This window comes from Lissotriton helveticus, chromosome 8, assembly GCF_964261635.1.
Source record: "Lissotriton helveticus chromosome 8, aLisHel1.1, whole genome shotgun sequence".
Lineage (NCBI taxonomy): Eukaryota > Metazoa > Chordata > Amphibia > Caudata > Salamandridae > Lissotriton > Lissotriton helveticus.
In genome coordinates, this window is record NC_136069.1 from 898,915,434 (window position 1) to 898,928,670 (window position 13,237).

A 13,237-nucleotide genomic window follows, 5' to 3' on the forward strand; every position below is an offset into this window, starting at 1 on the left:
ACGTCCCCGTTTATTCACAGGTGATCTTTCTCAACTCAAGCCTTATCCTGCCACTTCACGTGCCGCCCTCCCTGTGGTGCTGGGTGTGAGCTAACGGAGATTCCCGATAAGTAAACGGGATATTTATAGTGGGCTGTTACACGGGTCCCTTGGGAACAAAGCGTGGAATTACTGGCCCCTCCCCCCCGGAGTTAAACATTGCTCTTTTATAACTGTTTTTAGTCCCAGAGAGTCCCTGGGCGACTCCCTCGACTGCTGTTGAAACAGTGGAACCGCGGGTTAAATAATAAATGAAGAGCTTTGTGCGAGAGAGAAAACAGCGTAATTAACAGCTGCTTGCAAAGGCTCATTGCACCAGCAGAAACACTTCACAACTCACTCTATTTTTGTACGAGGCGCCGCGATTTATAACACCACTTCATTTTGTTACAGTCTTTTCTGTCTTAACGGCATAGTATGTCTCCTTGCACGTATCTGCAGTTGAAGGGTGGTTGAGTACCTGAGTCTAAGAATTTTAGGACACGGTAATATGTTTCAGTCCTTAGAAAAGTAGTCTGACCCCCGGCCGTCTCAAATTTGCAATTTTTCAATGCAATCTCACTTACGAAAATAGGAACGTTTATTAACGTGTGTGAGGTTTTGATTGTTGCTGAAGGTGGCAGTGCACCAGAGGCCGGCAGGTGGCGCGATTGTGTAGTGACAGCAACAGGTCCCCGGTGCCTTCCTTTCTTCCCTGGGGACATGCCCTATACTGCAGCATCATGTGGAAAAGCGGTGAACACTGAGGGAGGCGCAGACAACAGCTCCTCGCCGGCAGCCAGGACCGCACTACAGGAAGCCGTCAGCCGCCAGATGCGAACAGGTGAGCGAGCAAACAAAATAAGGGGTTTATTTTTGCAGGTGTTCAGTTCTCCATACCGCCCAGCTGCCTCTGGTTGTGGAACGGAGAGTGACTTTTTGTGAAGAAAATAAATGGCTAAATTATATTTCCCTTCGGTGTAATGCATCCGTTGTGCACGTTTCACTGCTGGTTGTTGGGGATGATAGCCTTTCGTGTATCGACAAATAGTTAATTCGCTCAGTTTTTCAGAGTTCCTTAATGGTATGTAATGAATAACGGAAACCGCAAAGTACAATAGGGGAGTCATTAAAGAGGCATCGAAAGTAGCATTTCTTTATTCAGAGCGCCACCTTACAAGTCCTGGTTTTGTAGCCATTATCACACTGCAACTATTTTTTTTTTAACTACACGGCCTAGTATGCAAATATGGGTCCAAAACCCTATTATTGTGCTAGAACTGCTGGATAAGTAGCCAGGACTGGATGAGGGTGTCCAGTACGACATGCGGTACCTTGGCAGCTAGAAAAGCTGTCATTTGGACATGGACAGGTGTCAACAGAGCTGCAGGTCTTGGGGTGTCACCGGAGGTAGCATCGGTTTATTTTTGCTACTGCCTTTTAGGCGCCACTGTTTTAGAACAACCTTTTTAATAATAGAATCATTTGGTTACCATAACTTACTAAACAACCTACCTTCCTGACACTTTATTTCAGCTCAGTTGTTCCTTCCTTGAGTTGTCAGCTATGTCTGCTGTTGAACAATCTTACCGTGTGAGGACGGAGCGAGGACTCGTGCCGAAAAGTAGATGCGAGGCACTTTAAACCACTGTCCCATGCCCCCCCCCCCCCTCTCAAAAAAAAAGCTTGCTGGTGCCGATGTCCTGGGGTGTTAATGGGCATCGGCAGTTCAAAGCCAGGGAAAACCACTATTCACAGTGGTTTTCCTCACCGTGTGATATCGGCTTCTCACCGGGAGACTGTGACACGATTTCAGCTCCCATCACACTGACACCGTGTGAGTTGGCAGGTATGAGCAGAGCTCTCTTGCTTCCTAAGTGCATGCATCCGTGACTCGTCCAGAGTAGGGTAACCCTCGCCTTTAAGGGACATGCAGTTATGTGTGTACAATTTTAACATCAGGATTATACGCATGGAAAATAAAAACCTGGAAGGCGAAGTCAATCGGGAAACTAAAGCGTTCTGCTACAGACTACAGTGATTTGGAACGTTCTGCAGCCCGTACTACAACTCCCAGAATACTTTGTGTCAAAGGCCAGGAAGGCACACTATTGTAGAGTAATCTGGTGGGAACTTTGAATAAATTCACTGCTTCCGTGCTTAAAATGATGCCCCCCTATTAACACTGGTCTGAAAGGTTCTAGTTGTAACACGTAGGAAGCAGAAATGAAACTGCAGATGCGTTCTTCAGCGGACTAATATCCGGAAGTGCCCTCACACAGGCTGTTGTCCTTGGGTCAGCTGCTTCTCCTCGTTAATGGTGAAACCTTGCAGAGGGATTCACTTGAATCCCCTTGGGACAGCAAAGCACAGAAAACGATTTGAAGAGTTCTAGACTGACCAATGAACCCCTTCAGAAAGCGCTTTGTTTTTTGCTTTTACAGCCCTTTACTCATATCCCCCTCAGATAAGTGTGTCTGAAGAGAGCTGCGCCCGCTTTCCTGTTTATGCCCTCGTTTTGTCGATATCAGCATATTTTCTGTTCACGATAATGACTTTAAAAAGAAAACAGGACAAGGAAAAGTGTGTTGTGTACTGTGGTAATGGACATGAGATGGAACGGCCGTATAAAGCATACTTTTCAGCGTGAGATTTTCCCACTCTCTCTCTTCCATTGCACATTTGTGCGAAAGGCCTAGGGAATGATTCCAGATTATTCATATCTGTTTTAGTCAATGTAACCGCATATCGTGTGTATTTCTTGCCATTGAATGCCAGCATGCCACCCAGTGCAAGCATATATTTGCATTTTTGGGACTGCTAGTCCAGCATTTGTAGCAGGGAAAGCGGGAATGAATGTAACCAATCCAATCCAATCCAATCCAATCCAAAGTTTCTTTATTTCGGTCGTTTAGACCATAAAAGATTCATACAAACAATTACTTATATTAGATTAAAAACACCATTTAAAAATTGCATTACATTTCTAAAATACAGTGATAATAAGTGCAATATATCAACACCATTTAAAAAATGCATTACATCTTCCAAAATACAGTGGTAAGAAACTTCAATTATATAGCAACAAGTAAAAATGAATTGGAAATTCAATTACATGCCCTAAAAAGTAAGTTATAGGGTTAAAAAAGGGATGATTCTGTTGGGGGGAGAAACATTCACAATACACCAATTATGCAGGCAATAGTTTCTTCCTTAACTGCCATGTAGCCATAATAAAATTGGCCACTGCAAATACAATATGAGGCAAAGTGCTTGTTTTTAGAATTCTATATACAGTTAAATAGGATCTAGATCCCAGATTCCTGCATATAGGCATCAGCCAGTATTTCCTAGGTTTAGTATATGCTGGGCAGAAGAAAAAAAGATGAGTTACCTCCTCATCATGCATATTACATCCAGGACAAACTCTATCCCCCCGTAAGCCATTTACAAGTGAAGGTTTTTAGGGGCAAAGTGCCTAACCTCCACTGTATGAACAATTTCCTCGCCAGGATGGGGAATATGATGTCCATAAAATCCTCAAATTCATAAGAATTCTTAAATTTAAAAAAATGAGCAGTCAGGGTGCCGTTGGAGGTAGCAGACGTGAGAAGGGCTAGACTAGATTCCTTGTGAATTCGCACCAGATTTTTACGAGAGATGGTATGACATCCATGCTCCGGGTCCTCCCATAGGTCCTGCAATTTCAACCTATACAGTTCCTTTTTAACAAAAGCCAACCATGGGATTCTATCACGTTTATTAAGACTCAACACATGGGTGAGATCCTGCCTGTAGAGGGCGAGTTCGCTGGTAGTCCATAGCCTGTGCCAGAATCTTAATGGCCTGGACTCCAGATCTATGGCGATAGAAGGTAGACCCACATCCAGTCTTAGGGGAAGCAGGGGTGTACCACGAGGGAGTGCCAAAAGGCGTCTTAGAAAATTATTCTCCACATTAGCCAGTTCACGCCCCGCTCTATACCCCCAAAGCTCGCTGCCATAGGATGCAGCTGCCTTGGCTTGAGTTTTATAAAGCTCTAATGCCGGGCTTATGGGTTTAAAAGTTGAAGTGTTCACAACCTTAAGAATTGCACCTGAGAGGTGACACAACTTCAACCGAGATTTAGATATTTGAGGTTCCCAGGAAAGATTCTCATGCAATGTTACCCCCAGGTATTGAAAAGTTGTGACCCTTTCCAGACTAGCTTCGCCCAGGGTGGGGTTTGGTCTTGTCTTTGTGGATGGGTTAAAGATCATGAATTTGGTCTTTTCGGTATTGATTTCAAGACCATGCTGCAAACAAAAGAGACCAAATCCATCTAGGATTCTTTGCATGCCCATCGGGGATTTGGAAAGCAGGAGGGTGTCGTCAGCAAACATGATTGCTGGCACCCTCCTACCTGCCAAAAGGGGGGCGTCATTATGGCTGACGTTGTCCAGGTGAGCTATAACGTTGTTGACAAAGAGGCAAAACAGGGTTGGCGCCAAAACGCAACCCTGCCTCACCCCTCGGCGAACAGGAAACCTTGTCGACAACTCTCCATCCCTACCACACCTAACCTGTGCGTAGTTATTGTCATGGAGCCTAATTATGGCATACAATAGTTGTGTGGGAACACCTAGCTTTTTCAGAACCTCCCAGAGCTTCTTCCGTGGGACCATGTCGAAGGCTGACTTCAGGTCCACGAACACCATGTACAGTCTCCCCCCCTCTATCCTCACAGTTTTCCAATATAGGAGGACGAGGCGGAAGATCTGGTCCATGGTGGACATGTTCTTCCTGAAGCCAGCCTGGAGTGGGCTCAGGATTTCATTTGCCTCCATCCAGTCCATAAGGTGGTCCAGGATAAGGCGGGAAAAGAGTTTTTGGGGGACATCTATGAGGCTGATCGGCCTGTAGTTAGCTGGGAGCAGAGGAGAGCCCTTTTTGAAAATGGGCACTATCTCCGCCCCCAGTCAAGTACTAGGGACCCCCATGCCTCCCAAAATGGCGTTAAAAAGAATTTGAAAGTATGGGCCCCAGATCTCCGAATGGTGTCTGAAAAGATCACCAGGTAATCTATCTAGTCCCGGGGCCTTCCCCCTTGATAACTTCTCCATCGCACCCACTACCTCCACAAGGGTAAATTCCATACCAACTGCAGAGGTGGGTAGATCATCAAAGATGATGTCCACATCTGTCAGTTTTCAATATCTTGGTATAATTTACCAAAATGTTCTTCCCACGCAGAAGATGCAATATTTGGCTCTACTGCAGCTTTGGGTTCGCCTGTGCCAAAATTTACCAAGGACCACAATTTCTTAAGATCCCTGGTTTCCAATGCTAGGGAGAGCTCCTGCCAGTGATTCCAATCCCACTCTGACTTTGCAAGTACTAAGACCACCTTATACTCCCTCCTCAATTCAGCAACCCTTCCCCTGTCTTTGCCTTCTTTAATTGCGGCAATAAGCTCTATTTTTGCCTTTTTACAAGAGGAATTATACCAGGATGAGGTTCTGGTCTTTTTGCGCCGTGCTGGTACCACCGGATAGAAAACCTCACCTAGAGCACCCACCAAGTTTTCATGGATGCGTCCTAACTGTTCATTAAAATCGGGTTGCCATGGTAGATTTAATAGATCCTCCAGTTCTTCAAATTTAGGGAGTGCTACTTCATAAATCCTCCTTATGTTATCTTCTGCACTGATAATTTTCCCCCATTTGACCCTGCATCTATTGAAGGTAAGGACCAGAGTCCCGGGGTCGCCACATGGGCTGGAAGAAAGTGACTTGCCAATAGAAGCGGGGTGTTTCATTTCTAGTAACAGTGCGTTGTGATCGCTATCTGTTCTAGGCAATATCCTAAAATCCTGGACCTTGGACCATAAAGAGATATCAACAAATATGTAGTCCAATCTTGATTCATGATCCCTTCTATTAAAAGTGCACACAGAGGGACTATCGGACGAAGTCCGTCCGTTACAAGCCCTCAGCGCAAAATTCAATGTAAGGGACATGATTTGGACTGCCAGTGGGGACCAGGTTTTTGGATGAGGGGATTGGCAAGGAGGAACACCCCAATGGTCATCTTCCGTAGTGATAGCACCCTCCTTTAGACCCTTCAGAGGTTCAAAGTGACAATTAAAGTCACCGCCCATCACTATTTTACAATCACTAGGAAGTTGGCCCAGGAAGGAGAAAAGGTCATCCAGGGTAGGTGATTCTGAAGTCACACTAACAGGGCGGGAGTATACATTGACAATAGCTAGGTTTACAGCGTTTGGCCAACTGAGGAGCACACACTGGATGTCCCTGGAGAACGTGGAAATGTTCTCCACGGAACACCCAACGTGCGAAGCCACCCAAACCGCCACCCCCCCCGAGGGCCTCCCCCTGCCATTCCAGCTAGCCGGGATTTCAAAAACTGCATAGCCCGTTCTACTCAGGGGTTCCCTTGCCCAAGTCTCTTGGAATAGACAAATATCACTACCTTCCACTAACAAGTCCCAATCCTCAGTGTGAATTTTATTTACAATACCTGCCACATTCCAGGACAGGAACTTCAAAACCTCAATAGAGGTTTTTGGTGCCTGTCCTACAGATAAACCCAGTGGAGCCTCCGATACATCGCCCCTTGATCGAGATGTGTGGTGACATACTAGGGGCTCCGAAGTGGACTGGAGGGTGGAATTGGTCTTGACGACACCCGGCAGTATTGGAGTGAGATCAGAACCATTTTGGGGTAAAGTACCTACTACCCTGTCCGTCACAATAGGGGTCTTTAATATGCTCCTTAGGGATAGCTCCCGGTCCCTGTTGTCAAAAGTCTCCAGCACAACCGTTACCTCCCCCTGTCTTACGGGTCCACTCTCGCTAGTTCTATGGGAATTCAAGGGAACACCCCAACAAAGTCAGCCCACTTCGTCGAGGCAAGTGTATCTGTTGGGGTGTGCATAATTAATTCGGGCCGGGAATAAATTCTGCCTAGGCCTGTATCTTGTCCCATCTACAGCAAAGCCCACCCGCGTCCACCCCTCCTCCTTCCTCCCATTGTGTGTGGGCACATTGGGGTAAAAATATGAAAGGGGGACCAACTCGATGGTAGTATTACCCGCATTACCCAACCAGTTACTGATATAAGTGACTACCTGGGGGTTCCTAAAACTAACAATAATGCAGTCCCCCGCTCTTTTCTTGGAAGTATACCCAACCCATGGGACCCTTCTAACCATAAGAACATCACCCTTTAAATGCGGCGGTAGGGGTCTATTAATGTTTAGCCAACTAATTACCTTGTTATGCAAGGATTCATATGGTTCCGTTGCACCACTTACTAGCTCAGGTGCACCCATCAAAATTACGGTGTAACTCACCGCCTCGGGAGGTAGGTGCACTGCCTTGTGCCCAGCTTTGGGATCAACCTGCCTTTTCGAACCGTTTACCATCCCATTTGAAGATCTCTCCTGTGTGGATGGAACGGTTGGAGCTAATTGCTTTGATCTCCTGGGGGCTGGTAACGGCGGCACTAACCTGGGAGCAGGAAGCGGTGGCTCTAACCTGGGAGGTGGTACAGTCGCTAGTGGGCGCTCCGATATAACGGAGTTATTGATATATTCCCCTGGTGGTACTGTCAGGGATGTTGCAACCACAGCCGGAGTAGACATAGACAGAGAGGATACTCCGGCAGTATGCCCCTGTATTCCCCGTGTGCTTTCTCCCAGCCCCACATGAACCTCAGTGCCCCCTCTTAATTTTTCTAGATCTATTAGTCTCGATTCTATTGAGTCTAATTTGAGGGCTAGGGGTTTTAAAAAACTGTTAAGGATATCAGTAAACGTGGTAATTAGAAGTGCCATGTTATTATTATTAGAGACCCCCCCGAAAAGAAATGGCTCAGGGACCACAGATACCGGGGGAATAGGTGGAGTTACAAGCACCTCCATGTCCGCGGTACCAAGACTTGGTGGCACAGAAGTAGTTGTACTGTCTTCCCTCACATCCAAAATGCGGTCTATTTTGGCCCTTTTAGCATATTTGGGTTTTCTAATTCTTTTCCTTTTCAGTTTTGGTACCGGATCCAATCTACTCGCCACATGTTCAATTAGGTTGAGATCCCCACCCTCGGCCCCAGACTGTGTTAGCTCCACCACAGGGGATAGCTCCACGGCATTAGAAGCACGTGGTGTATCCCCATCCCTCTGCGTGGAAGATGGTGTCCTAATCTGTTGCAGTACAGACTCTATGGTTTGGTCAATACTGTCTAGTAGAGACATATGGGTGGCATCAAGCATTATTGGAGTACTAGTATTGGCGGTTAAATTTAAATTAGACAAAGAACACAAACCATTACTTTCTACCCCCTCCTCAATCGATGTTACGGGTGACAAGGGCCCATTACTTGCAGTAGTATTAATTTTGAGGAGAAATTTGTCCATAGTACCTGAGGCCGCATTCGCGGATTTACTTCTTGTTTCCCTACTGGTCATGATATGGCTTGCAGCTGTATGAACAGTAGGCACTCCACAAATCAACAAAGGGTTCCCGGAAATAACGTCCTTAGGGGGATAGCCCGGTCCGGCCTCTAACGGCCTAAAACGGCCCGCCCTTTGCCCGGGCTTAGCCCGGCGCCAGCCCGCGCGCGTCCCGTGTGACGCGTTGCCCTCAGTGTTTTTATATCCAATGAAACTAGAAGTCACCTGGGATGAGAGGGCGGGGTCAGGAGGGAAGAGTCTCAGGTGCGTCGGCCAGCCAAGCCGCTGGCGGTCCTGGGACTCGCAGTCCCTCGTCTCCCCACGCCGATATGTGCCACAGATAGCCTCCCAGTAACAATAACTTGCTTTCCTACGTAGCGATTCACAACACTTATACTATTTCTGTTGTACGTTACAACTGTTAGTATTACACAAAGTAAACTGAGTGCCATTACAATCTTTAACTCAGAAAGAATAGTTTGGCTTGTCTGCAGGGACATCTTAGGTATTTTTGGGGCCCTGGGCCAAACATAGTTCCGGGGCACCTTGCTCAGAGCAACCCTGACATTTGTATGCATTTTTAGCTCATTCACGTCATCAGAGACATTGGTCGCGTCATTTGTAATGCTCTTCCTTGGCCAGCCTACACCATGGAGCAAACATTCTCTCCCTGGCCGGCCAGCACCAGAGAAACAGAAAGACTAATCGCCTTAACAAGCACGCCATATGTGGTACAGTGCACGGGTGTCTTACCTTTTGGGCCTCTGCATACAGAGGGTTTTTTTTTTTATAAATTTCAGCTGCATAGTGCTTGTGAAATCTTTTGTATTTAATATATCTTAAAAGGAGCTTTTATCAGTTCATGTAGTCGAATTACTGTGTCCATCTGCTGTTGTGTGGATTGTTTATACATTCCCTGGCTGCACCCATTGAAGGGCTGCATTCCTGATCTTTTGATTGTGACACCACCAAGAAGTATTCATTTGATTTCATTCTATATTTTATGTGGGCTTCAGTTCTTAAACACAATTTTATTACTTTGTATTGGCCAGTTCTATTAGTGTGCCTGCACAAGCCTGTGTGAAGATCTCACACCATTTGCTCCCCATATTGGAGTAACTAGACAACACTCATTTGCTGGTTATTATTTTTTTATTTGATAATGAAATTGCTCTTCAAGGTTTATGTTGCTCGGGTACTGAACCGAGTACCGGTAGTCAACTCGGATATCAAGTCGAATAGCTTTGTTTTTAATCACATTGGTGAAACCTAAAGCATTTACCAATTCTTGTTTTTCTATGCACTCCAGTCCCTGATCCACACAAAGCTTAGGTGGCCCTAGGCCATAGGTACTCATAAACACTTGTCCAGGGGCCACAAAGTATGGTCTGTGGTTTGACTGAGGACCGCACTGATGCCAGCAGGGTGATAGTAGGGAATCTGGGTGGGTCAGAGTTTGTGGAAGGAGGTCTAAAGAAATGTTAAATAAACGGGCAAGTATTTATTAACCTGCAAAGAAATGCTTGCCTATTTAACATTATTTTCTGGATATTAGTGCCCAGCAACTAAACAGCAGCTCATGCTGCGGTTTACCAGGCGGGCCGCATGTAAATGCTCCCACCCACAAAGCTACAAATTTGGGGATGTCAGTGGATAACAAACTTACGTTCAGTGACCACGTAAGCACAGTGGTGTCAGCCTGCTTTATGATACTTAGAATTATAAGGAAAATAAAGCCCTATCTTCCAGAAGGATGTCTCAGGACGGTGGTCACGGTACTTGTTATGGCACGCCTGGATTACTGCAACAGCCTCTATCTGAATGCCCAAAAACTGCATATGAACAGGCTTCAGATCGCACAAACTGAAGTGACTAGGTTGCTGTCAGGGACACCTAAATTTGTCTCTGTCAAAAAAGAACTAATCCAACTACACTGGCTCCCCGTAAAACAAAGGGTACGCTTCAATACCCTCTGTTCGACTTTTAAAGCCCTCAATGGAATAGGCCCAGACCAACTGAGGCAAAGATTCACATGGTATGTTCCTGGTAGGACACTTTGGTCCACAGGAGCAAAACAAGTCCAAGTTCCCACAATTAAAAAGGTTAGTTGGGGAGGTAGGAGTTTTATCACCTGCGCATCAGGGACCTGGAATGATCTGCTGTTCCATTTGAGGAATGCAGCAGATCTCCTTTCTTTTAGAAGGAGGCTGAAAACATGGCTGTTCACCCAATAACCTAATTTCTCCGCTAACCAGCAGGCAGTGCACAGCGTAGGGACACCTTAGGGTAAACGTTGTGCTTTAAAAATTCAATTAACATAACATAAAAGGGCGGCAAGCGGCCCCTGGGCCGTACTTTGAGCATTACTGCCCCTAGGCTGTGATCGCAGCGGCGGCGCCACATGGATGGTGTGGTCATAAAGGGAGCATATAATGCTGCTCTGCATTGCACACTGAAAGGTGGCACACATGCTAGAAATACAGAAAGGCTAGTAGTCTGACCCTGACTCCTAAATGAATTCTACATTGTTACACAGAAGCTACTTTGTTAATGCCATTCAGGCATACAATGCTGTTGGATGCTGTGAGCAGCAGGTATTCAGATTCGGGAGGCAGCAGGCTCTGTTTACCCCACCTGATGGCATCCCCAGAAAGATGAAGCAGTCAGAAGGACCACACATGCCAGTTTTAACTCCACAGTAAGTGAACATGCTGAATAAAGCCACAGGCTGGGCAGGTGGGTCTATGTATATTAATATTAAATCGATTTTTATTGGCAGAAGACATGGCATAACGAATAGCCTTTTATTCACATTGTATCAATGAGAAATGATAACCATAGTTAAGCAGACAATATTGTGATGAGAGTACATGGCGTAAGTTCAGAAAAACAGCTCATAGATTCTACAAACAATACACCAGTTGTCTCCGTTTTCCATTACAGTGCAACACTCCAGAATGCAAAAGTAACACAAGGCTCCTTTGTCTTATCCATCGCCCAAGCCCTCAACCAATGACATCAGGGAGATTATTGGCAAACATATCTTACTGGCACCTTCTCCTCCATCTCACAGAGGGATGGGAATATCAGCAGTTTCATACCAACACCAGGGCATCGCATTGGTACCCTGGCAGGGACGGATGCTGTCAGAAGGCAAATCCCCCAAAATGTTTAACTCCAGGCATCCTGGAATAGGACAGAACGGTCCAGGACCCCAGCAGGTAAGCTTCCCCCCCTCCTACCCACCCAGTGCCCACACAAATCAACACTCCTCCAAGGGGTCAGTTCAGTAAATCACTCCAAATTTTTGGGTAGCCACCTTTTTCTGCTGCTAGAAATTCCGACACAGGCCGAAGAGGTCACTGGCAAACTCATCCCTGCCACAGTTGAAGGGCTTTAGTTTCAGACCCTAAGATTGTGCAACCGCCTTCGGAATATGAATACACCCATTACTACGGGACAGCTCACTATCCCGAAGATACCACTATGAGTGTTTCACGTTATTCCTCTGCCTCAGTTTTCCCCAATGGGTACATGTCCACTGGATGACTATACCAGCACCTTAAAACTGGAGGCCATAGCATAACCTTAATGTGTACCAGTAGACAGAATCAATCCATGCATCTAGAGTAATCTGGCACTGTTAAGAATTCCATCAAATCTCAGTGTCCTCCCAACTTGGAGGCTAATGTGCCTTCACCCCTTTTGCATCTTAATAGCTTACATAGGACTCCATTCCCAACGGATTGATCCCGCCACTGACTGATTGCTCTGCTTTATTGAACCCAGAGTCAATTCTCTACTTGTGGGCTCAGCTATTGGTAACATCAGGCAGACTCATTGTATGAAAAATGGTCTCTGTATCGCAGAACTCCTCTTTTTCATTAGTGATACTGCACCTGGTGGCATGAATCACTTGGCCAAACTGACTCAGGTATGATCCCCAACCAGTCTGGGTTTTCATTCCAGGGGCTGGCTCACCATTTCTTGTAGGGCAGGGGTCTTCAAACTGGGGGTGGGGGGTACTTTAACTGGTCAGTGGAGGGTGGGGGACACACACGCTCTGGTTTAAAGAAGCATCATGCTGATAGCAGTATTTTGTTTTAAGCTGAAAACAAATGATCAGCAGTAAGCCACTCTGTAATGGGCCATTACTAACATATTTTGTCATTTTTACCTGGGTGGGCATATGTGTCAAAAGGAAAGGGACACTAAATATTCTTCAAACCTCCCTGCACCCATTTCTATTACACAGTGGATACTTTTACACATTAGTAAGGCCTCGCTAACCAGAATAGTATGTTTTAAGAATGCTATCAAATGCATGATTGTCAAAGGTTTAACATAACTGTAATGGCTATGTATTTAGACATCGAAAATGTATTAGAATAATTGTGAAAAATTCTGTTGGTGGGGTATTTTTTTATACTGGTGGGATGTATGTGACATAAAAAAGTTTGAAGATTACTGCTGTAATGCCTCAGTAAAGCCCTGCCCACCCCCTTCCCATATAAGCAGATGGTAATCATTGTTCATGCCTCGTCTGCTAATGGCTCCCAGTACTAAACTGGGTGCTCCAATTACTAGATAATAGACAGCAAGTTTCGGACTGTACATCCCTTAACTTCTATACACAAGGATCCCTACTGATTCCCCATATGTGCTTTTATGACTGTTTTATACAGCAGCCGAATAAAGCTTTCTTTGACTTTGACTTCCCCATAAGGTAATTCAAAGGACATTTGAACCCCAAAGCAAAGCAGCTGA

General features: G+C 45.7%; 1 protein-coding gene across 6 annotated transcripts in view; it reads left to right on the forward strand.

Annotated features, from left to right (window-relative positions):
- Positions 1-644: 644 nt before the first annotated feature.
- Positions 645-13,237, forward strand: part of MCF2L (MCF.2 cell line derived transforming sequence like) — a 1,263,355-nt gene continuing 1,250,762 nt past the window's right edge. Inside the window, exon 1 of one of the 6 annotated variants that reach the window (XM_078657683.1) lies at positions 645-862. The gene's annotated coding sequence lies outside the window, so the exon portion shown is untranslated. The remainder of the gene's footprint in view (positions 863-13,237) is intronic. The other 5 variants (XM_078657685.1, XM_078657688.1, XM_078657690.1 and 2 more) reach the window with 5 other exon arrangements.